Genomic DNA, 20,022 nt, shown 5'->3' on the forward strand with positions numbered 1-20,022 from the left:
AGAGTGCATTTTGTTCCAGGGTGGTGTGATTAAGGAAAATGCAAAGGATGGGAACCCACAGCTTTCCTAGATATGTATTTCTACTCTCAGGAGTCACCCACCCAAGGGACTGACCAGTTCCATGACTATTTAGCTCCAGAAATGCTGCAGGATCAGGTGTTTCCAGACCATTCATTGGGCCCAGTATAACCAATGAAATGAAAAATCCTGTATGAAAAGGGTCTACATTTATAGCATGGGTGTACCCTCAGTGAAGGACTCTTGCCCCTGAAAAAAATATTTGCTACACACAATGAAAAGCAGAGGAAGAGAACAAAAAGTGCATTGAGTAGATTTAGTATTGTTTCATAAGGGATGCTAGTGTTGGTTGGTGACTGATAGTCACACCGACTTATTTGGTGGGAGAACGAGTGGCTATTTTGCAGCTGCTGATTGAATTATGCACTGCAAAATGTAATCTGCTGAATATATGTATCAACTAAATAATAAGCAGATCTAGGGGTGGGTATTTTTGTTTTGCTTTGTTTTGTTCAAAAGCTATTCTATTTTGCAAGACATTTAAATGCATTCTGGGTGGTACTCTGGAGATTGAAACTACTACCTCATAAAATTGCCAATTTTGTACTTTCTTGCAAACTCAGGGCCAATCAATGTGAGCTCCCATAATCAGCTTAAGTTGCCAGGTCTTTGAGTGAGCACAGAGAAATTGGTTTATTGCACTGAATAAATGTGTTGAGCGGCGAATTTGTATTCATCTCCCCCCCCCCCCAGCACAAACTGCAACTATCCTGCTGTATTCAAAGCAATCTGTATGGAACAGGTGGTTTTCATAAACTCTGGGCACAACCGACAGATAATTTCCTGCAAGAGCCCCATTGAAACAAAAAGGAATTGTGCAGGGATATAACTTGGATGTCCATGCAACTCTCACTAGTTTGTCTGAATGTCAGTGCCCATGTTAGGGGGTACGAGACACAAAATTCAGATATAAGGAACTGCAGAGACATGTTTTATGCTCTGTGAAATTGAGTGGAGCTGCACTGCTGTTTCGCATAGCCATATCACAATGTGACCATAGGAGAGAAAGCCTGGTGAATTTGGATTTCTAGGGACTTCTTGTTGGGTTGTATTGGATGCATTTACCACCATGTGCTGAACTTAGCTGAGATTCTCAAGTCCTTCCAAGAGCTTTGTTAGGTCAGTTAGGACACACTAGTTTCTTCACAATATATTGCTGCTGCTGTTGTTATCTAAATGTGTATACCACCCTTCATCTGAAGATCACAGGGTGAGTCACAACATAAAAATACAAAATGAGAACACAAAACACATACTAAAACCAATAACTTCCCAATAATCCCCATCCCACAAACACATTTAAAAGGCCATAGAATAAAGTGACCCAAAGTAACTTGATTACTTTGACTTTCAGCCCTGTGGAGCAGGTCATCTGTTATTGTTACGTTGTTTGTAATGCTCTTCTAGAGTGCATCCATATGGGGCATCTGATATATATCAAACCCATGTAACAGTCTGCACAGGAGGAGCATCTATCTATCTATCTACCTATCACCATCTATTTATTTATTTATTTATTTAGGGGTGTAGCACACTCTCAGTATGACACTTGAATCTATAACCTTCAAAATTGTCGCCATGTTTCTTGGCCTGTTAGATGCTGAGATAGCATTTTTGTTCTATGTGTCTAGTTACTGTTGGGGGCACAAGGATCCCAAATGGCCACCTGGAGCAACAGTGTTTGTATGGATGCCAGTGGTGCATCCATATTGTATGTACACAATCTGAAAGGTACACCCCAGAACCCATTTCAGTATTCTGGTAGATCCCAAGGCATTTAGACACAAGCAGTGTCTTCTAGCATACTTTATACTGTTTCTGCAAAAGATTCAGGGTTGGACTTTCGGATCACACTGCACAGCCACTTGGAGCAGCACAATATTATATTTTGCTCCAGCCTGAGGCTGCAGGATTATCTGGCCTTATTTTTTAAGTGCCTCAGCTGACTGGACCTGACTATGGTTATCCAAATTAATTTGTGGGATGGTCTTTTTTACAAAGACTGAAGGAGTTGTTTGGGAACTCCAGGCTGTAAGGACATGCTTTGGATCTCATTCTTGGGGTGAGCTCTAGTGTGGCTAGGGTTGGGTTCTGCCGCCATGTTCCTGACATTGAGCAAGATGAGTGTCAGTATTTACCTGACAGGATGTTGGCAAAACTTGTCCAGTATTTCCCCACTGCCTTGAAAATCAGATTGCTACTCCCTAAGGGATTTGGCAAAGCTTCTGTGATCCCCCCGCCTTCTGAGCTGAGGGATTTAGACTATTCCTTCTCAAAGGTTTGTGGAGGAACCCTTTATTTCATAATTGCTGTGGCATTTCACAGAATGCTGTTTGCCGTAGGGAATAATCCATTTAGTCAATGGGGAGCCTTAAATAGACTTCAGTGGAGTTGGACAGAGAGTAATTTAATTAACACTTGTAATGTGGGACTAAAACTGTGAGGGGGAAGGAACCCAATTCTATTCGAAGTGTTATATTAACATAAAAAAATATTTTAAGACAAATGGAGGACTTATTCAATCAAATGTTCCATTGATTATTTGCAAAGCAGAATGTCCATTACTCTAAGCTGTCAGCCTACTACCTGGTTCTTCAACCAATAATTTCCCCAATGGCTAGAGTGTTAGGGGAAAATAAATGGGAGGGGGGATAATGTGTAGCGTGTGTACATCTGTTTTGTGACCTAAAATAAAATATATGGGCTAAAAGTGAAGAGATTTACAAATGTTTATAGTGTTGCTATAGTAACTGGAAATTCACAATAAACTTCTGACAATGGTGTCATTTAGAGAAGACGCCTGAACAGTTTGAGGCACATAGATGCAGGTTGGAGGTAGATTCCTAATACAACAGCCTGTGTGGACAGTGCTTTTCAAAGTGATGACAGGTGATAGAATTTCAGCAGGGGTGGACAGAAATAGACTATAGTCCCACCGGAAGACCACTGGTCAACTTCCAGTGAATCACCTACCACCTAATGGTTATTGGGAATCTTTCAAATAATAATAGGTCAGGTGAAACTTGATTGGATTTTGCAAGGCATTCCTTACGTTCTTAAGCAACAGTACTAAGTGATACTCAAGATCACTTAGGCTTGTATTAACTGTTACGAGACCTTGAATATTAACTCCTGCTTTGTAAATCTTAAATGCACCAGTGCAACTCATGGAACACTGAAATTAGTCCACTCCTGTACGAAGGTGTGGATCTCCAGGTGATCCTTGTTTGTCTGTGGGAGGGAAGGTGAGGGCAAGCCAGTGGCGTCACAACGGGGGGGGGGTGAGGGGGGCAGTGTGCCCCAGGTGCCATGTCTGGGGGGGGGTGACAAGAAGGCTCGCTCCGCTGTGGCAGCGCAAGCAGCCATCGCGCATCCGCACGTGGAGGATCCTTCATTCACGGCTGCAGCCACAAACAGAGGATCCCGGTGCGGTGGCAAACTGCTATGTACAGCGCATGTGTGGCGTCACACACATGCACTGTATGTAACGACGCTGCACATGCACTGTACATAGCGGTTTGCTGCTGGCACCACTTGAGCACCATACGGACGGCAGTGGGATTCCTCCGTCGCTGCTACAGCCACATGTAGAGGATCCTGATCCTCCATTCACAGCTGCAGCCATGAGCAGAGGATCCCGGCACTGTCCATATGGCACTGGAGCGGCAGCGGCGGCAAACTGCTGTGTACAGTGCATGTGTGGCATTGCTACATACAGTGCATGCGTCATATGTAGCGATGCCGCACATGTGCCCTACATAGCGATGCCCCGCCCCGGGTGTCATGACGCCTTCGTTTGCCCCTGGCTGAACCTATCATCCGACAGCTCAGATACAGTGATAGGCAGGTCAGAAGAGGAATATCATGGCAGCACCTACTCTAAGCGAATGCTCTTGGAGGCACTGTGCTAGTATAAAAGAAAAGCAGCAGGTATCACTGGAGGGGAGGATTGGCTCAACTCACTACATCTATTGTGTATGCTGGAACACAGAGGAAACCAAAGTGAGAGAATAATAATAATAATAATAATAATAATAATGCGATAAAACATAAAACATTAAAAACTTCCCTAAACAGGGCTGCCTTCAGATGTCTTTAAAAGATAGGATAGCTGCTTATTTCCTTCACATCTGAAGGGAGGGCGTTCCACAGGGCAGGCGCCACTACCGAGAAGGCCCTCAGCCTGGTTCCCTGTAGCTTCACTTCTCGCAGTGAGGGAACCGCCAGAAGGCCCGGGGAGCTGGACCTCAGTGTCCGGGCTGAACGATGGGGGGTGGAGATGCTCCTTCAGGTATAAAACAGGTATAAAACCAGAAAATACATAACAACAACAAGAAAATGGGGGGGGGGGAATACTTCTTTTCTAGATGTCCATTTTTGAGAAATCCCCTCTTGTGTTTAAATGTTCCCAGCAACTATCTTTTCCAAGTAAAGTCAGTGGACTTTGCTGCTATTGACTAATGAACCTAAAAGAAAAATGTGTTCCTCATACATCTTACTGTCTCATTTGAGAATCTCGATCTCACTTGTCACTGGATAGCCGCCCCACCCCACATATAGATGGATTTTTTAAAGTCTACTTTTGAAAATCCTCTTACTCTCTATTACATAAGGATATATTGACACAACCACTTTGCTGAAGTGTTTGGAGCGCTCAGCACATGGAAAGCAAAAGCACTTTAGGAACATAGAAAGATTTTACCATTTATTCACAAGGCGAAGTTATTTTCTTTCACCTTCTGAATAAAGCAAAATCAGTATCTAGATGGCAGAATGAATGAATGAATGAAAGAAAGAAATACAGAAAGACAGAAAGATGGAAAGACAGAAAGAAACTTCACAACACAAATAAAAAATTGATGAATAAGACCATGTGGTTGAAGATAGAGAGATCTTTGTAAAACTCCAGAGAAACACAGGAATACTGATCATTCTTCTCATCAGCCATGTAGACTGTAGGCTGGTATGTCCCCAAACTAGCAATGATGACTGGCATTGCTTAAGCCTATGGCTGCAGCAGAGGGAGAGAGTGGAAGCAAGGCCACTCCATTGGCTCCACTGACACCTCGGTTCCATCAAGAGCCACCCTTTGTCAACCTGGCAACAGCCATTCTGCAACAGAGGGGGAAATGGGAAGCAGAGCTGTTCTAACATCTCTGCTGATAATATCATCTCCATTTAGCTGGCTTCTCCTGTTTCTCAACTGTTCCAGCTGGTCATTATAAAAACTGCTACAGAACTTTTAGAACTTGTGCCTAACTTGCTCTGGTAACCTCTAGGTTGGATTACTGCAATGCGTTATACGTGGGACTGCCTTCTTGGTGTTGTACACCACCCTGGGATCTTTTGATAAAGGGTGGTATATAAATTGAATAAATAAATAAGAATAAATAATATTTTTGGCAGGTAATTCTCATTCCACTTAAATCTCTTTAAAAAAAAATATTTATTGAAATTTCAGGATTACAAGAAAAATAAAAAATAAAAAACAGCACTACAATACAAAAAAAGAAAAAAGTAAAAAAAAGAGAAAAGCACAAAATATAAAAACCAATACGACAATACAGCATAAAAAAGTAAAAAAGAAGAAAAAAGGGGAAAAAAACCACAAATCCCAAATTGCATATCCATAATTTCCATTTGCTTGTTTCATTGACCTCCTCACACCTCCCTTTTTGTATTCTAGTTTAGTAATTCTTTCAGCAAATTCTTTCCATCTTTCTCAATTTTTGTTATAAAATTTATTTTGACAATTTAACCTAATAATTAACTCAACAAGTCCTTTCCATCTTTCCCCATATTCTGTTATTCAAATTACCTTAATTTATTTAACCCTATCTTACCCCTAAGTACCTTAAGACTTAAATCTTAGTTTTCAAATATACATAGCTCCTGATATCATTTCTGCTAGAGTCGTATAGTTTCATTCCCACATTTCCCCTAATATTCATTAAGCTGATTCTAAAATAAAAAATTCCCATTATAAATTCTCTTCCAATCATCATCCAGCGTCTCTTCTTCCTGGTCTCGGGTCGTGTCAGTCCTTACTGTCCATTCCATCTAGTCCATCAACCTGGAAACCTTATGTCCGAGGCCCTTAAGTCTCTTCCATGTCCCTTCTGCAATTCTTCTTCATCTTGTTTGTGCTTGCCCTTTTCCTTGTCTTTTGTTGGTCTCTGTCTTAGTTTCTTTCCTTTCTCATTGAGGAGTAGGTCTCTGGGGGATTCCAACCCAAAATATCTCCATCACCCTTCATCCAGCTCTCCCATTCCCCACAGTCCCACTCCCCACAGTCCTCGATATAATCCAAAATGTATTTAAAATCAAATTTCAAGATCTCTCCAAAGCTAGGAACCTCCTCATCTCCAGACTCCCCTTGGCCCACTCCAACTTCAATCTTCAATAACAGTGCAGCCGCATCCTCCTCCATTGTCATCTGCATTTGCCCAGTCAGTACAGATTCATAGGTTGGTTCCTGAATAATTTCTGTATCAATGTTCCCTGTTTGTCCACAGTTATTAACCACAACAGTCAAATCCATTTTCTCATTCATCAAGTCCATCTTCTCATGCATCTGTTCCAGCAAAGCATTTGTCTTGCATAAAGCAAGCACCCAGTCTTCCTCCCAGCTCATCTTTGTTCAAGGTCAGAAAAGACTGTTCCCACGGTCTTAATCTCACAGATGTTGGGTCTCAAATATACTACAGCAACAATTCAGCAAGCTCCCTCTAGAGGAGACAATCTATTTGTATCCATATTTTTTTTTGAAGGCAAAGGAAAGTTACTTTCATTTTTCAGATATTTCAGATGTTTTTCAGGTATTTTGTTTCTTTAAAATGCAAAAGGCAACATTAGAATCAACTTGTTTCTCTTCATTAGCTATCTGTCAAAGTATTACGTTCACAGTCAATGAACCTCTCCAACAGTTTCTGTCTCTGACACCCCGTTCCCAGGTTAGAGACGGTGGAAACTTATCCTTCTTCACTCCCTCTCCTGCTAGGGTTAAACAGAGCCCCCCCCTTTTCTCCTGCTACCAAGGGGGGTTTCAGTGATTCTGAATGAAGGAAATTTAGTCTTTTTTGACAGCTTCCCGGCTTTAGCTTGCAAAATTTTTGCTTTAGTCTATATACAAAAAGCGGAAGGCGGACTTCCTGTTTGCACCTTCCCGCTTTGATACCAAATTAAACAATTTCTTGATCCAATTTTCCGTTTCTACTCACGAGTACTTGTTTTAAGTCCAATTGTCCACAGGAGAAAGTCAGCGCTCTCTGGCAATGGCTGTGCGGCTTCACTCCGTGAAAGTAGCAGTCAGTTCGTAGCACCACACTTCTCACCCCACTTCGCTCCGGAGCCCCTAGATGGGAATCCCCGCGAGTAGGGGGGCGCTTCTGGTGCCCTGCCGAACCCCACGTTCCCAGGCTTCCTCCGCCTGGGATTTCTAGCGGGTCCCCACCTTCGCCGCGGCGGGAATACCCAGCTTCCACGCAGCCCGTTCCTCCAGTCGGAGGAACTCCGCCATTCACCAATGGCGCTGACCCGGAAGTCCTCATTCCACTTAAATCTTAAATCACCCACTAAGATAAATGGTACTTGAAAGATACATTAAAAGGTACATAAGATAAATGCACACACACACACACACACACACACACACACACGTCCACTTCTATTTATTTTGACTCCGTTATTTCTCACTTTTATGACTGAATTATATTATCCATGTAACTGCTGCCAGAAAAAAAATGCAACAGCTTACAGATAACGCAAATAGAAATGGATCCTGCTTCCAGCTGCAATGTTTCCATTTCCCCCAGTAGAGAAAACCAGATATATCTGCAAAAATAATGCCTGCAAAACATTTCCATGCACATATCCAGAGCACTTTCCTTCCTCTTTCAGAATGTTGTTCTTCTTATTATTAATTAAATGGAAAATGCCCCAAGCCAGTGATTGAATTCTCCTCAAGCAAGTGCTTAAAGTGATCAAGATTGATCAAAGTAAAAGGAACAAGTTGTGCTGCCCCTTCTCAGACAAATAATTTGGCTCCAGAAAGGGTTTGATCAAATTAAATGGAATATCTAAATAACCCTTGATCTAATTAAGTGGAAGGCAATGCAAGCTGGTGTCCGTTGCACATACAATCAAATGAACACACTGCCACATATACATTTATAGAGAAGACAGAGTGTATAATGGAACCTGCAAGAGAGAAAAGGGTTATAAAAGAATCTTGGAGGCTGCAGTACTGGTTAACATTACAGAGAATCAGCAGCAAAAAAAGCTACTTGGAAAGGGATATTCAAGATATCCTCCAAGGACTCTGTCATCTTGCTCACTGTGTGTGCAATGAGGACATGTTCATGCTGCCACCTCTTTCTCTCTCACACACATCCCATGGTTCTAGATCCAGGTAAGTAGCCATGTTGGTCTGACGCAGTAGAAATATATAAAAAGATAAAAATAAAAAAATTGTCCAGTAGCACCTTAGAGACCAACTAAGTTTGTTCTTGGAATGAGCTTTCTTGGTATGAAACAGTGTATCTGAAGAAGTGGGCATGCACACGAAAGCTCATAACAAGAACAAACTTAGTTGGTCTCTAAGTTGCTACTGGACAATTTTTTTATTTTTATCTTTTTATATATTTACACACACACCCCATGTTTCCACAGCAATGTGCATTCAAAACAAATGCATGAAACTCACTAGGTGACCTTGGGCCAGTCTCTCAGCCCAACCTAACAGGGTTGTTGTGAGAAGGGGGGAATGAGGTCTGTGTGCCTCCTTTAACTATTTGGAGGAAATAGACAGAAGACTGCTTATGAGAGAATGGGGCCCTCAGACTGAGGACTCAGCTAAGCTGCAAATAAAGCATTTTAAGTGTGTTTTAAGTACAATTCACAATGTGACACCAGATGGCGATGGTGAGCCTTATGGAAAATTCAATGTATTTTTTTAAAAAGCTTTTTAAAAAAAGCATTTTCAGAATAGTTTTTATATGTGTGTAGATTCCACCTGAGAAACATCCTCCACCCCTGATCTTGAAGAGCTGCCTGCCTTCTTGGAATGTTCATCAAAGGCCTGGACATGGAATTTTGTTTAATTAATTCTTTTAATATATTGGCTGGGTTTAAACCAAAAAAGAAAGGGAGAAGTAATTGGGAATAAATAATTCAAGGATATAAATTATAGACAGAGACATTTACTGTCATGATGGAATGGCTATAATTCTGCTGAAGGCAGTCAGTGATTAGCAAGAAGCCAAAGTAACTTCTTCAGAACCAACCTGACCCCCGCTTCACAAATACTATAGCATGTGAAGTAAATTGTGAAAAGATTTCCCCTTGTGGGTGCTCCTTACATTCGAGTAAGTGCTACCCCTAAAGTTTCAGAAAGCACATCTCTATCAAAACAGTATAGTGCTCATGCAAGGATGAGCAGTTTTGCCTGTGGACTTCATGGATTCTGCATTCCGTAGGCTATATGGATGAACAATTTCAAGGAGGACAAGTCTATGAACAGCTACTAGGCATGATGGCTATGTTCTACCTCCACTGTCAGAGGCAGTAATCACCTGAATACCAGTTTCTGGAAGCTGCAGGTGGGCTGTTGTGCCCACCTCCAGCTTAGGTAAAAGGTAAAGGTAAAGGACCCCTGGATGGTTAAGTACAGTCAAAGGCGACTATGGGGTTGTAGCACTCATCTCGCTTTCAGGCTGAGGGAGCCGCCATTTGTCCACAGACAGCTTTCGGGGTCATGTGGCCAGCATGACTAAACTGCTTCTGGCACAACGGAACACCATGATGGAAACCAGAGTGCACATAAACGCCATTTACCTTCCTGCCACAGTGGTACCTATTTATCTACTTGCACTGGCGTGCTTTCAAACTGCTAGGTTGGCAGGAGCTGGAACAGAGAAATGGGAGCTCACTCTGTCGCTGGGGATATCTCCAGCTTACAGGCTCAACATAAGCACCAGGTTGGCCACTGTAAGAACAGGGTGCTGGACTAAAAGCTCAACAACTTCAGTGGTTTCTTGGTTTTTACTTTTTGAAATAGGGCTACTCTACCTGTTAATCATATGAAGTCAGCAGAAGGGGCAGATCTACCATAAAACTAATGAAGCTTAAGCTTCAGGGGCCCAGAAGCAACTTTAGCCAACACTGCTTATAATTTTGGCATCCAGTAGACCCAATTTGTGTGGCGTGACTCAAATTGACAAATTTTTTGTTGTATATATTTGAACACTCCTGAAGTTTAATAGTCAGCAGCCGTGCTTTTTTCCTAAAACTAAAAGGGGGGGCGGTACTCTCATTTTCCTACTCATATTGAAATACTGTTCCTCAATGAAGCCAAACTTAGATTCGCAAAATGTTTAGGGGTATGCATACCCCCAGGGGAAAAAAGCACTGGTCAGTAGTACAGATGTTGTGAAGGTATGATGCTCTGTCATGGAACAACTCCATTGAAGAAGATAACCGTCATTACCCAGACCTCATTGCTGGTTGTGAAAGGGCCCCCACAACCGTTCAAGTTTCAGGGGCCCCCAAATGTAGATCTGCCACTGGTCAGCATGAATGGTGAAAAGGGCTTGGGGGGGGGGACATATGCTTAGTTCTGCCCTTAAAATTCTCAGCTCTAAATTGTGTACAGGGCCATACATAGAGAAGTTTTGCACAACATAGTGACAGTTGGGGTGGGGACATGGGGGAAACGTATGAATTCCCAATCATACAAAGAGGTTGTCCGAGTTTTGGTTTGGTTTAATGGCTACTGCCATCATAAAAGCTCTGCTTTCTTCCTGAAACAGAGGCACAGTTCTGGTTTCTGCAGGTGGCTGCTGGAGTTGGGGAGGGTTCTCTCTAAGGCTATGGACTCTGAAATGCATTCTTTTTTCTCCCCCTTCTCAGTTTTCAAGACAGTCTCTTTGGTCAAGTTGTTCAGGAGAATTTGGATAGACTCATTGTGTATTCCATTGTCCTGGAACTTCTTAGTTCTTAAAGATCACATGTATACGTTGCTTATTTGTTCATTTACAACAGCAACAAAAACCCATCAGATTAGTTTAGTTTTAAACCGAGCTGCATGGTTTAATTAGGTGGTGTGCAACTACTATGTAGACAGCTGCCAAATATTACTCACTCTTTTTCTCTCCTGGGCAGGAGGTCCCCGTCTACCCCCTCAACTGATGGATCTTCTGGTTTCTTCCCTGTAGCTGTGCATTTCACCGTAGAAATTGGCAGGTGCCTTGGTAACAAAATCAGAAGCCCTCCAAAAAGATGTCTGGTTTTCCACTTCATTTCACATAATCATGGCTTCCATGACCTTGCTGCCTTCTCCCTACATGCCCTTGAACAAGAAGGATTACAAGATAACTGACCTAGGGAAATAGCTGAAACTAAACACATTATTTATCTGGACTCCCATGACAGCCTTGGATTAATGGACAAATCATTTCAGACAATTTCTCTTCTATTACTTTAACTTCTCCTCCTGTTTGGCTCCAATATATTCTTAACTCCTTGCTCTTCAGGCACTTTCCATGTCACAAACTTGTTTGTTTGCCAGAAGTGTTCCGGAAGCTTCCTTTTCAGTTCTGCCTGGCACACTGTCATTCCTGGCCAAGAGTTGCAGGTGAACTTTCCCCACCCCTTAGAGAAGGAAGGCTCACAAAAGTCTTTCTCCTTTAAGGAAAGGAGTGAAGAATGAGAAATTCCCCATGTGGTCTCTTGTTAGGCTTGAGAGATCTGATCTAAAAATGGCATTCCCACTCCCAAGCATTTCTTTTTTATCTCTTTTCAGCATCACACCCTCCCACCCTTTGAGCATTGTGGCTTTTTGCCAGTCGCCATGTGGGACTGAGTAGGATATTGTAAACTGCCTTGTGATACTCAGATGAAGGGCAGAATATTAATTCTGCTCTTACACTGCTCTTACTTCAACTGTCTTTGGTTGAATCTGGCTGTTGCCTTGTGGCATTAAGTGCAGATTTTAAGTGTGGATTTTAACATGCGCAACACCCCAAGTTGGGTGAAACGTACATCACCAACCTCCACCTATTATTGACTGGCAAGAGGAGCACCTCGCTCTTTTGCTTTTATGACCTGGCATGTGACATATGCTGAACAGTGGTGGTAGCTGGCACAGGTGACGCCACACTCCCATGACGTTCCTTTAGGGTGGTGCTGTGGTCTAAACTACTGAGCCTCTTGGGCTTGCTGATCAGAAGGTTGGGGTTTGAATCCCCATGACAGGGTGAGCTCCTGCTGCTCTGTCCCAGCTCCCATCAGCCTCACAGCTTGAAAGCACACCAGTGCAATTAGATAAATAGGTACCGCTGCAGTGGGAAGGTAAATGGAGTTTCCATGTACTCTGGCTTCTGTCACAGTGTCCCATTGTGCCAGAAGCGGTTTAGTTATGCTGGCCACATGACCCAGAAAGCTGTCTGTGGACAAACACCAGCTCCCTTGGCCTAAAAGCGAGATGAGTGTCGCAACTCCATAGTCACCTTTGACTGGACTTAACCATCCAGGGATCCTTTACCTTTACCTTTACCTTTACCTTTACCTTGTAAGTAAAGACCTTTACCTGGCCTACCATCACGACTACATGAATGATAAGAGTTTGGCTTTCAGAGGCAGGCAGGAGTATTCCTGCCTACCTATACAGACTATACCTGTATTATACCACACTTGTTTTATTTGATTAGCACAATGTCTTTTCATCATATTAATAAATATATCATTTTATCAATTCCTTGATTCATCAAATCTTCATTCCTGGGAACCTGGGTCTGAAAGCAAGACTACTAGAGTGGAGTAAGCAGTGTGCAGCTGGTAGGATAAGAAAGGGATGAAAACCAGCTAAACTGGATGGGAAATCTCACAAACTCCCTATTGGGAAGACATTTCCTAGCATTTCTGATTACAAGCTTAGTGAGCAGGCTACTAATGCTATAGCAAGTATTCCATCAGGCTGCTATACTTTCGCTTTTCCAGATGAAGATGTGCATGCCATACTTTTGTAACTGTCGCCGAAGTAGGGCAGATGGCACAATTGCCATGGGACATGACAAAATAGAATGAGTACAGGTACTCATGCATCTTGAAGATTGAAGGGATTTTTGGTTCACTCTCCCCGTTTCTCCTTGGTTAAGTCCTATTTCAAAAGTTACAGTGGCTACTGAAGGATTCCAATGGGTGGAGAGAGAGAGAGAGAGAGAGAGAGAGAGAGAGAGAGAGAGAGAGAGAAAGAGATGTGCTGTTGCAAAAGAATATTGGTTAGATCTGGAAAAGGCATATAGGCTTCAGGGAATCCGATCCCTCCCACGGTGGGCAGCCAAGAAGCAGATAAACAAAAGAGTTCTTATCAAGTCCTTTATTCAATATTCACAGAGATAGGCTTTGAAAAGTGCCTCTCTGTTGCAATAATGGCATTGCTCTGCGTAAAGTCCCATCCACTTTGTCGCTCCAATTCTATGTCATTCCTGCGTCAGCTGATCTGTGCTTTCTGCCTCTAAGCTTTCTGTTCTGCCACTCTCAATGTCCATCGGGACCTGGTAGAGAGGGTGGAGTCAGGAATGCTTTCTAAAGACACTGAGTCTAGCAGCTGTTCCCGCCCCCTGTGCTTCTTCGTCCTGCTGCTCCTCTCCCAATATTTCCCAGCTTCTCCCTTCTGCAGACTCTGAACTATGGCCTTCTGCAAACCACTGTTGTAAATCTATACAGTCTCCCTTTTCTCTGGGAAGTGCGGGAGGAGGAAGGGACGGACTCCACCATTCCTCCTTGGACCAGTCCCTGACAATATGACTGTTTCCAGCAGTGATGAACTATTGTTATTTATTTTATTAATATCTATATGAACTAGATGCCCATTTTCTAGAAATATTTCCATATACCAATGGAGGGATTGCATTCTTATCCATGTTCCCCACATAGCATCCATGTCACTAAATTCTTTGTTAAAAGAAGCATTCTAGGAATGTCCTTTTTTTAGTTGTGTTAGCCTTGCACACCAATACCAAATTGCAGAAAATGAAGTTGATGGCTATAGCAAGGGGATGTACACTCTTTCTGTTGACCTGTTGAACATGCCATTATCAGCTGCTTCTGCAGTATATATATTTTGGGCACCTGAAGTGAGTAATCAGCCTATTCCATTATTTAGCTTCTGCCTGTAAAAATATGCTAGAACACAATGCAACTGATTGGATGTTTAGCGCAGAAGGCAAAGCAGTATTTTATTTGACACCCCACAGGCTTCTTTCTTTCAGAATTTTTCAGACTTGCCTGCAGGCATCATCAACACGGGAACCATTTCAACTTTGTTTTTAGCTCATTTGAAGAATCAACAGGATTCTCTTGCACTTTGCTTGTTGCTTTATAAATACAACGTATGTGATCAAGGGAGAAGTCTTCAAATATATTCTGGGAAATGTAGCCTATGCTGACTGCTGCTTCTACTGTTCAGACGTGACAAGGGTCAACTATCTGAACTTTCCAGAAAGAAAATGAAGACACTTTTCTTTCAAGAAGCTTTTCCAGCTGGATGAAAAGGTCTTTGCCTTAGGTGTTCATTTTGTACTGTTTTAAAACCTATTATTAGAGGGGGGTTTTGTACTGTTTTAAAATTATTTTTCAACTGTTTTTATGATATAACTGTAAGTTGCCTTGAGGCATATCTTAAATCAAATGAGCCCGCCCTATTCCTGTGATTCTTTTTAATTTTGAATGTTAAGTTGTTGTAAGCTGCCCTGGGACCTGCTGATGAAGGGCAGGTAATAATTTTTTATAAAATGTATTATTAATAATTGTAAAAGGTGATTATTCATGAATTAATAAATGCTACTTCTATTACCACTGGGCTCAATTTGTGTTTCCTACTGATTGCCTTTACTATATCATAGTTATTTTGAGTTGGCTACTTTGTTCTATCGTTGATTTTTAATTGGTTTATATATGAGTATTTTCTTCTGACTTTATGTGTTTTATTGGACCATTGTGCATTTGTTTAACTTATTAGTAGTAGTCGTAGTAGTATGCCACCCATTTGACTGGGTTTCCCCAGCCATTCTGGATGGCTCCCAACAGAATATCAAAAACACAATAAAATATCAAGCATTAAAAACTTCCCCAAACTTAATATTATTGGGTCAAATTCTTTAAAAGGTAGAATATAAATGTATTAAGTCATAATAATAAACAATAAAACAATGTATTTATTTTTAGAGATGCATGATAAGAAGTCAATGGGAAGTGTCCAATGGGGACTCTGTGCTGATGGAAGAGGATCTGTTAGTAGAATGGGGAAGGAGGCAATTGTCATGAATTTCCCTCCACTTACAGGGACCCCCAGGAGCAGATAGCTGCATGAGGAGGTTAATTGTGAAAAATTACCTGCCTCCCCCATTCTGGTGATGAATTTCCTTCTATCAGCAGATAGTCGCCACTGGCTATGAGCCTGTGAGTTTATTTTTCTCAGATGATTCCTCCTACAACACCCAATCACACTTAAGCCTCATCACCTAAAAGTTTCTTCCCTGTATTTGTTTTTAACCAGTGTGCTTATGATTCACCCACCAATTCTCAACTTCTTGTTGTGCAGCTTAAGAATCAACCTTTCTCGAGTTCCCACTTCCCTTGGACCTCATCCATCTCCTGGTGTAGTAAGTGTTCACCACATTAAATTCTCATGCTCAACTCATTCTGAAAGACTTTCAGCATCTTGCTTTTTATCATATCAGAGTAGGTTATAGATTTCTCTTTGCTTGGCCCAGAATGGGGCTGCTTTGTGCCAGTTTTATGGTTAGAAAATGGACTGGATGAGCAGCTTTATTTCAAGTTAAACCTGTGATGCATTTTGGAGGGTGAGTTACTGGAACAAAGTTGAAGCCATCAGTCACCGGGGCGGGGGGCAATTCAAGATGGCTGTGGCCAACAGTGATGTGCTGGAACGACACCCTATCTAAGCTTGCTAGAAAGCACTGCTGCTACATCTAATCTATTGGATTTTTATTGTTATTTTAATTTACAGACCTTTAACAACACAACTTTTTTCCAAAACATAATGACAAAATATCTTGCAAAATTATGACTAAAACGTCCGTTTTAAAATATTGGTCACATGACCGCTGGAGAGAAAATACTCTGAGAGAAAAATACTCTGGTCTATCTACTTGAGATCTAATTTTAGGGGGATGGGAAAACCATTCTGCTTGCTTTAGTGCTGATGAATAATCACAGAAAAGAACAAAAGATGGTGGCCAAAGTCCTGAAGGCAGACAATGGGGAGCACATTGTCAGCTAAGGAAAAAGAAATACCAGCATATGGATCTGTCCTTTTCCCTATCTGAGCATAGAGGATTGTGGCTGATAGTCCTTGAAGAGTTGAATCTGGAAAGACAACTGCAGCTGTTTTCCAAGAAGCCTGAACCCCAAACACTCACGAAAACCTAAATAAGTTATTAGACAGAGCTGTACACACAATAAGCAGTGTTGCCAGACACTGTTCTGGACCCTAGTTTTATCACTGTATCCTTTAAAGCAAATTTCATCTGCCAAGAGTATTTAGAGAAAAACGGAAACAAAATAGATGTTCATTCTCTCATCTTGAGGAACGGTGACTGGATCCCTGGCTGCTCTGTGAAGAAAGGAGGTCAATAAGGATTGCCCAGGCAGAAAATGACTCAGTGCTCGAGTCACAAGTTCTGTGAAAAACAATATTTTCACTACTCCTACCCATACCTAATTTAAAAAAGGCATACTGGGACCAACCCTCAGTGACACTCCTAAAGCTCAGCCCTCCAAGCACAGCACTCATTGACCCCAGTCTTTTCAGGGAATAGCATTGCTTGAGTGGAGTCATTTTTGTAAGGATCGAAACTTTGGCTCTCACTTAGAATCATAGAATTGTAGAGTTGGAAGGGACCGTGAGGGTCCTCAAGTCCAACCCCTTGCAATGCAGGAATCTTTGGACCAATGTGGGGATCAAACCCACAATCCTGAGATTAAGAGTCCCATGATCTACCTACCAAGCTTGTGTAACATTTGACAGATAGGAATGGGAAATGTGTACAACCCTAGCTTCCATTTCCCTTGTATGATATACCAGCCACGCTTCTATGTGGGCAGAAGGTAAGCCTGTCAAGATGTATTTCAAGAGGATTTTCAGTAAGGATGGGAAAGCAGGAGGCTGTTAATTATGGAAATGAATCTACCTCCCCACTCTCCAAAGCAGCTCAGCAGAACATCAAGGATGGCCACAGCAGGACAATTTTGAGGATGACAATCTAGTCAGATGACATGCCTTCAGAGCCACTCGTACCTAGGATGTCTGGGTGTGAGACAAACTTGCCCCAATTCTCCTTAAAATAAAGTGACTTTTCTCACAACATCTCTAGTTTTCAGGAATGCTAACAAGGTTGAATTTCTTTTTCATTCAGTAACAAAATGATAGTGATAGCAAGTTATAGCAAAGGTTTTTTTAAAAAATAATAATAATGATAAAACTTAAAAAATAGTAAGAAATGTGACTTCTGTAACTCAAAAGGTTAACATCTTAGTCACTTATTAAAAACGTTCTTGAGAAACTCATCAAGAAAGTGAATAATTTACAGAGCGCATGATTATTATTTTGTAAAAAGGCTCAGGAGTTTGTCTGGATAACGCAGCAGCTCTCAAGGTTATTTCTTTCATATGTTTTTATGGAGGTGAATGCTGTTAACTGGAAAACTACGCTGAGATTTATTATTTTAGTAATTGCATTGCAGGCACTAATTAAAAGCAGAGTCAAAAAGAATATTTCATAGAATAATAAAAGTGACTATTTTGGAACGCATAGACGTGTAACATTCTTCCCTCTCCTTGTCACACACAGTCCCTCTTGCATAGTTTCATCATATCAACAAGCAGCCCAGCACCATTTTGGAGAGAAATGTTTCCTAAGCGGAGAGAAGCCCAAACAGAAAGGGCAGAGGGGAAAAAAGAAGGTTTCTCCTATGGAATGAGAGAATTACAAGTGATGATATTATGAAGCTGAGTATGGCCAGTTCACACCATTTGGAATGGTTTGGAAAAGCTATTGCAAAATATGAGTAAATGGATGGGGGACTGCTGGTGAATTTTCATGAGGACTGTTTAACAAAAATGAAAATGATGTGGAGATTGGAAAAATGAGAAACTAAAACAAAAACTTTAATTGACAGAATCGTACAACCCTAGAGCATATTGAACGCATATTTTCTGGGAGTTCTCTCTCACTTGCAAATTAGCATCACATGCATGCACCTTATTATATCCTATTCCTTCTACCCCAACCTTGAAATTGTACCTCCAAACTTCAGCCACTGAGGAGAGCCACTGCCATCCTCCCAAAGCAAAGACAGCTGGTAACAGGTTAAGGCAGGCATAGGCAAACTCCGGCCCTCCAGATGTTTGGGACTACAATTCCCATCATCCCTAGCTAACAGGACCAGTGGTCAAGGATGATGGGAATTGCAGTCCCAAACATCTGGAGGGCCAGAGTTTGCCTATGCCTGGGTTAGGGGCTTAGATCTGGAGAGGGTCAAGCAGTCAGCTGAGTGTGGTCCTGCTTCAGAGGGTAAACAAATGCCTTGTTTTTAAGTCTTATCACATTACATTTTGTGACAATTTTACCCAGCAGCTCAGTACTTGTCTTCTCAAAAGTAGTTCCTATCGATTTCAGTGGGGCTTAGTCCTAGCTATATAGGAATAGAATTGCAGCTTAAACATGGGAAAGGCCATAGATTTCTTCCTCAGGTGCACTGAGCTGAAGTTTAGTTCTTAAATTTGTTTTTATCACAACTCTAAGGAAGGAATATTTGCCAGCAGTTAATAATAACCAACAACTTTACCTCCAGACAAGGCATCTAATTTCATTTACTTTTTTAAAAGAAAAATAAATCCTGAGAGTCACTGGAAGAACAAGAAGAAAGATATGAAGGAGAGGAGACAAAGGAAACTGAGTTTAAAATATATTTATGGCAAGGTTTTACTCAAAAGAGAATTTTACCTCTGGTGCATTTGATAACATTAGCTTGAGGTGGAATGTTGAGAGCACGTTCTCTTTTCCACATTCACCTCTTTGGCTGAAGCTCATGCTCTGTTCTGCCTCCCCAGCCATTGTGTTGGGGATATTAGGGAAATATCTTAGCTGCTATAAATGTATAAACCTAAGAATCAAGCAATATAGAGAAACTGGAGGGAGGGAAGCACTAACAGTGTGAAGGGTTTATACCAGGGGTAGGCAACCTAAGGCCCATGGGCCGGATGCAGCCCAATCGCCTTCTAAATCCAGCCCACGGATGGTATGGGAATCGGCGTGTTTTTACATGAGTAGAATGTGTGCTTTTATTTAAAATGCTTCTCTGGGTTATTTGTGGGGCATAGGAATTCGTTCTTATTTATTTTTCAAAATATAGTCCAGCCCCCCACAAGGTCTGAGGGACAGTGGACCGGCCCCCTGCTGGAAAAGTTTGCTGATCCCTGGTTTATACAGATCTCAGAAAAATGTTAATGTTTATCATGGAATAGTTATACTGATGCGCATAAGCATACACCTGAAGACCTCTTCATACCGTCTCCATATTTAGAAATGGCACTTTGAGAAAGGGGGAGGAAGATTGCATGTTTGTTCCTCATGTCACCTTCCCCTATGGCTTTGCACTTTGACATAGGCTTGTTCACCATGACATCTGCAGAAATGGGACCCCCCCCCCAAGTACACAGGGATCCCAAACACATGGAGGACATAAGCAAGGTTAGCTAGTCAGGCAGATGTTCCCCTTTGTGGATGTGTATCAAAGGCAGGGCCAGCTGCGCTTGTGACATTGGGGGCACACCAGTGCCATGGCCTCATTCTCTCCTTCCCCATGGAAGAAATTCTATGCCTGAATGATGGCAACTAATCGCTTTCCTCAGAAAAGTGAC

This window comes from Podarcis pityusensis (genome assembly GCF_964106645.2).
Source record: "Podarcis pityusensis genome assembly, chromosome: 3".
NCBI lineage: Eukaryota > Metazoa > Chordata > Lepidosauria > Squamata > Lacertidae > Podarcis > Podarcis pityusensis.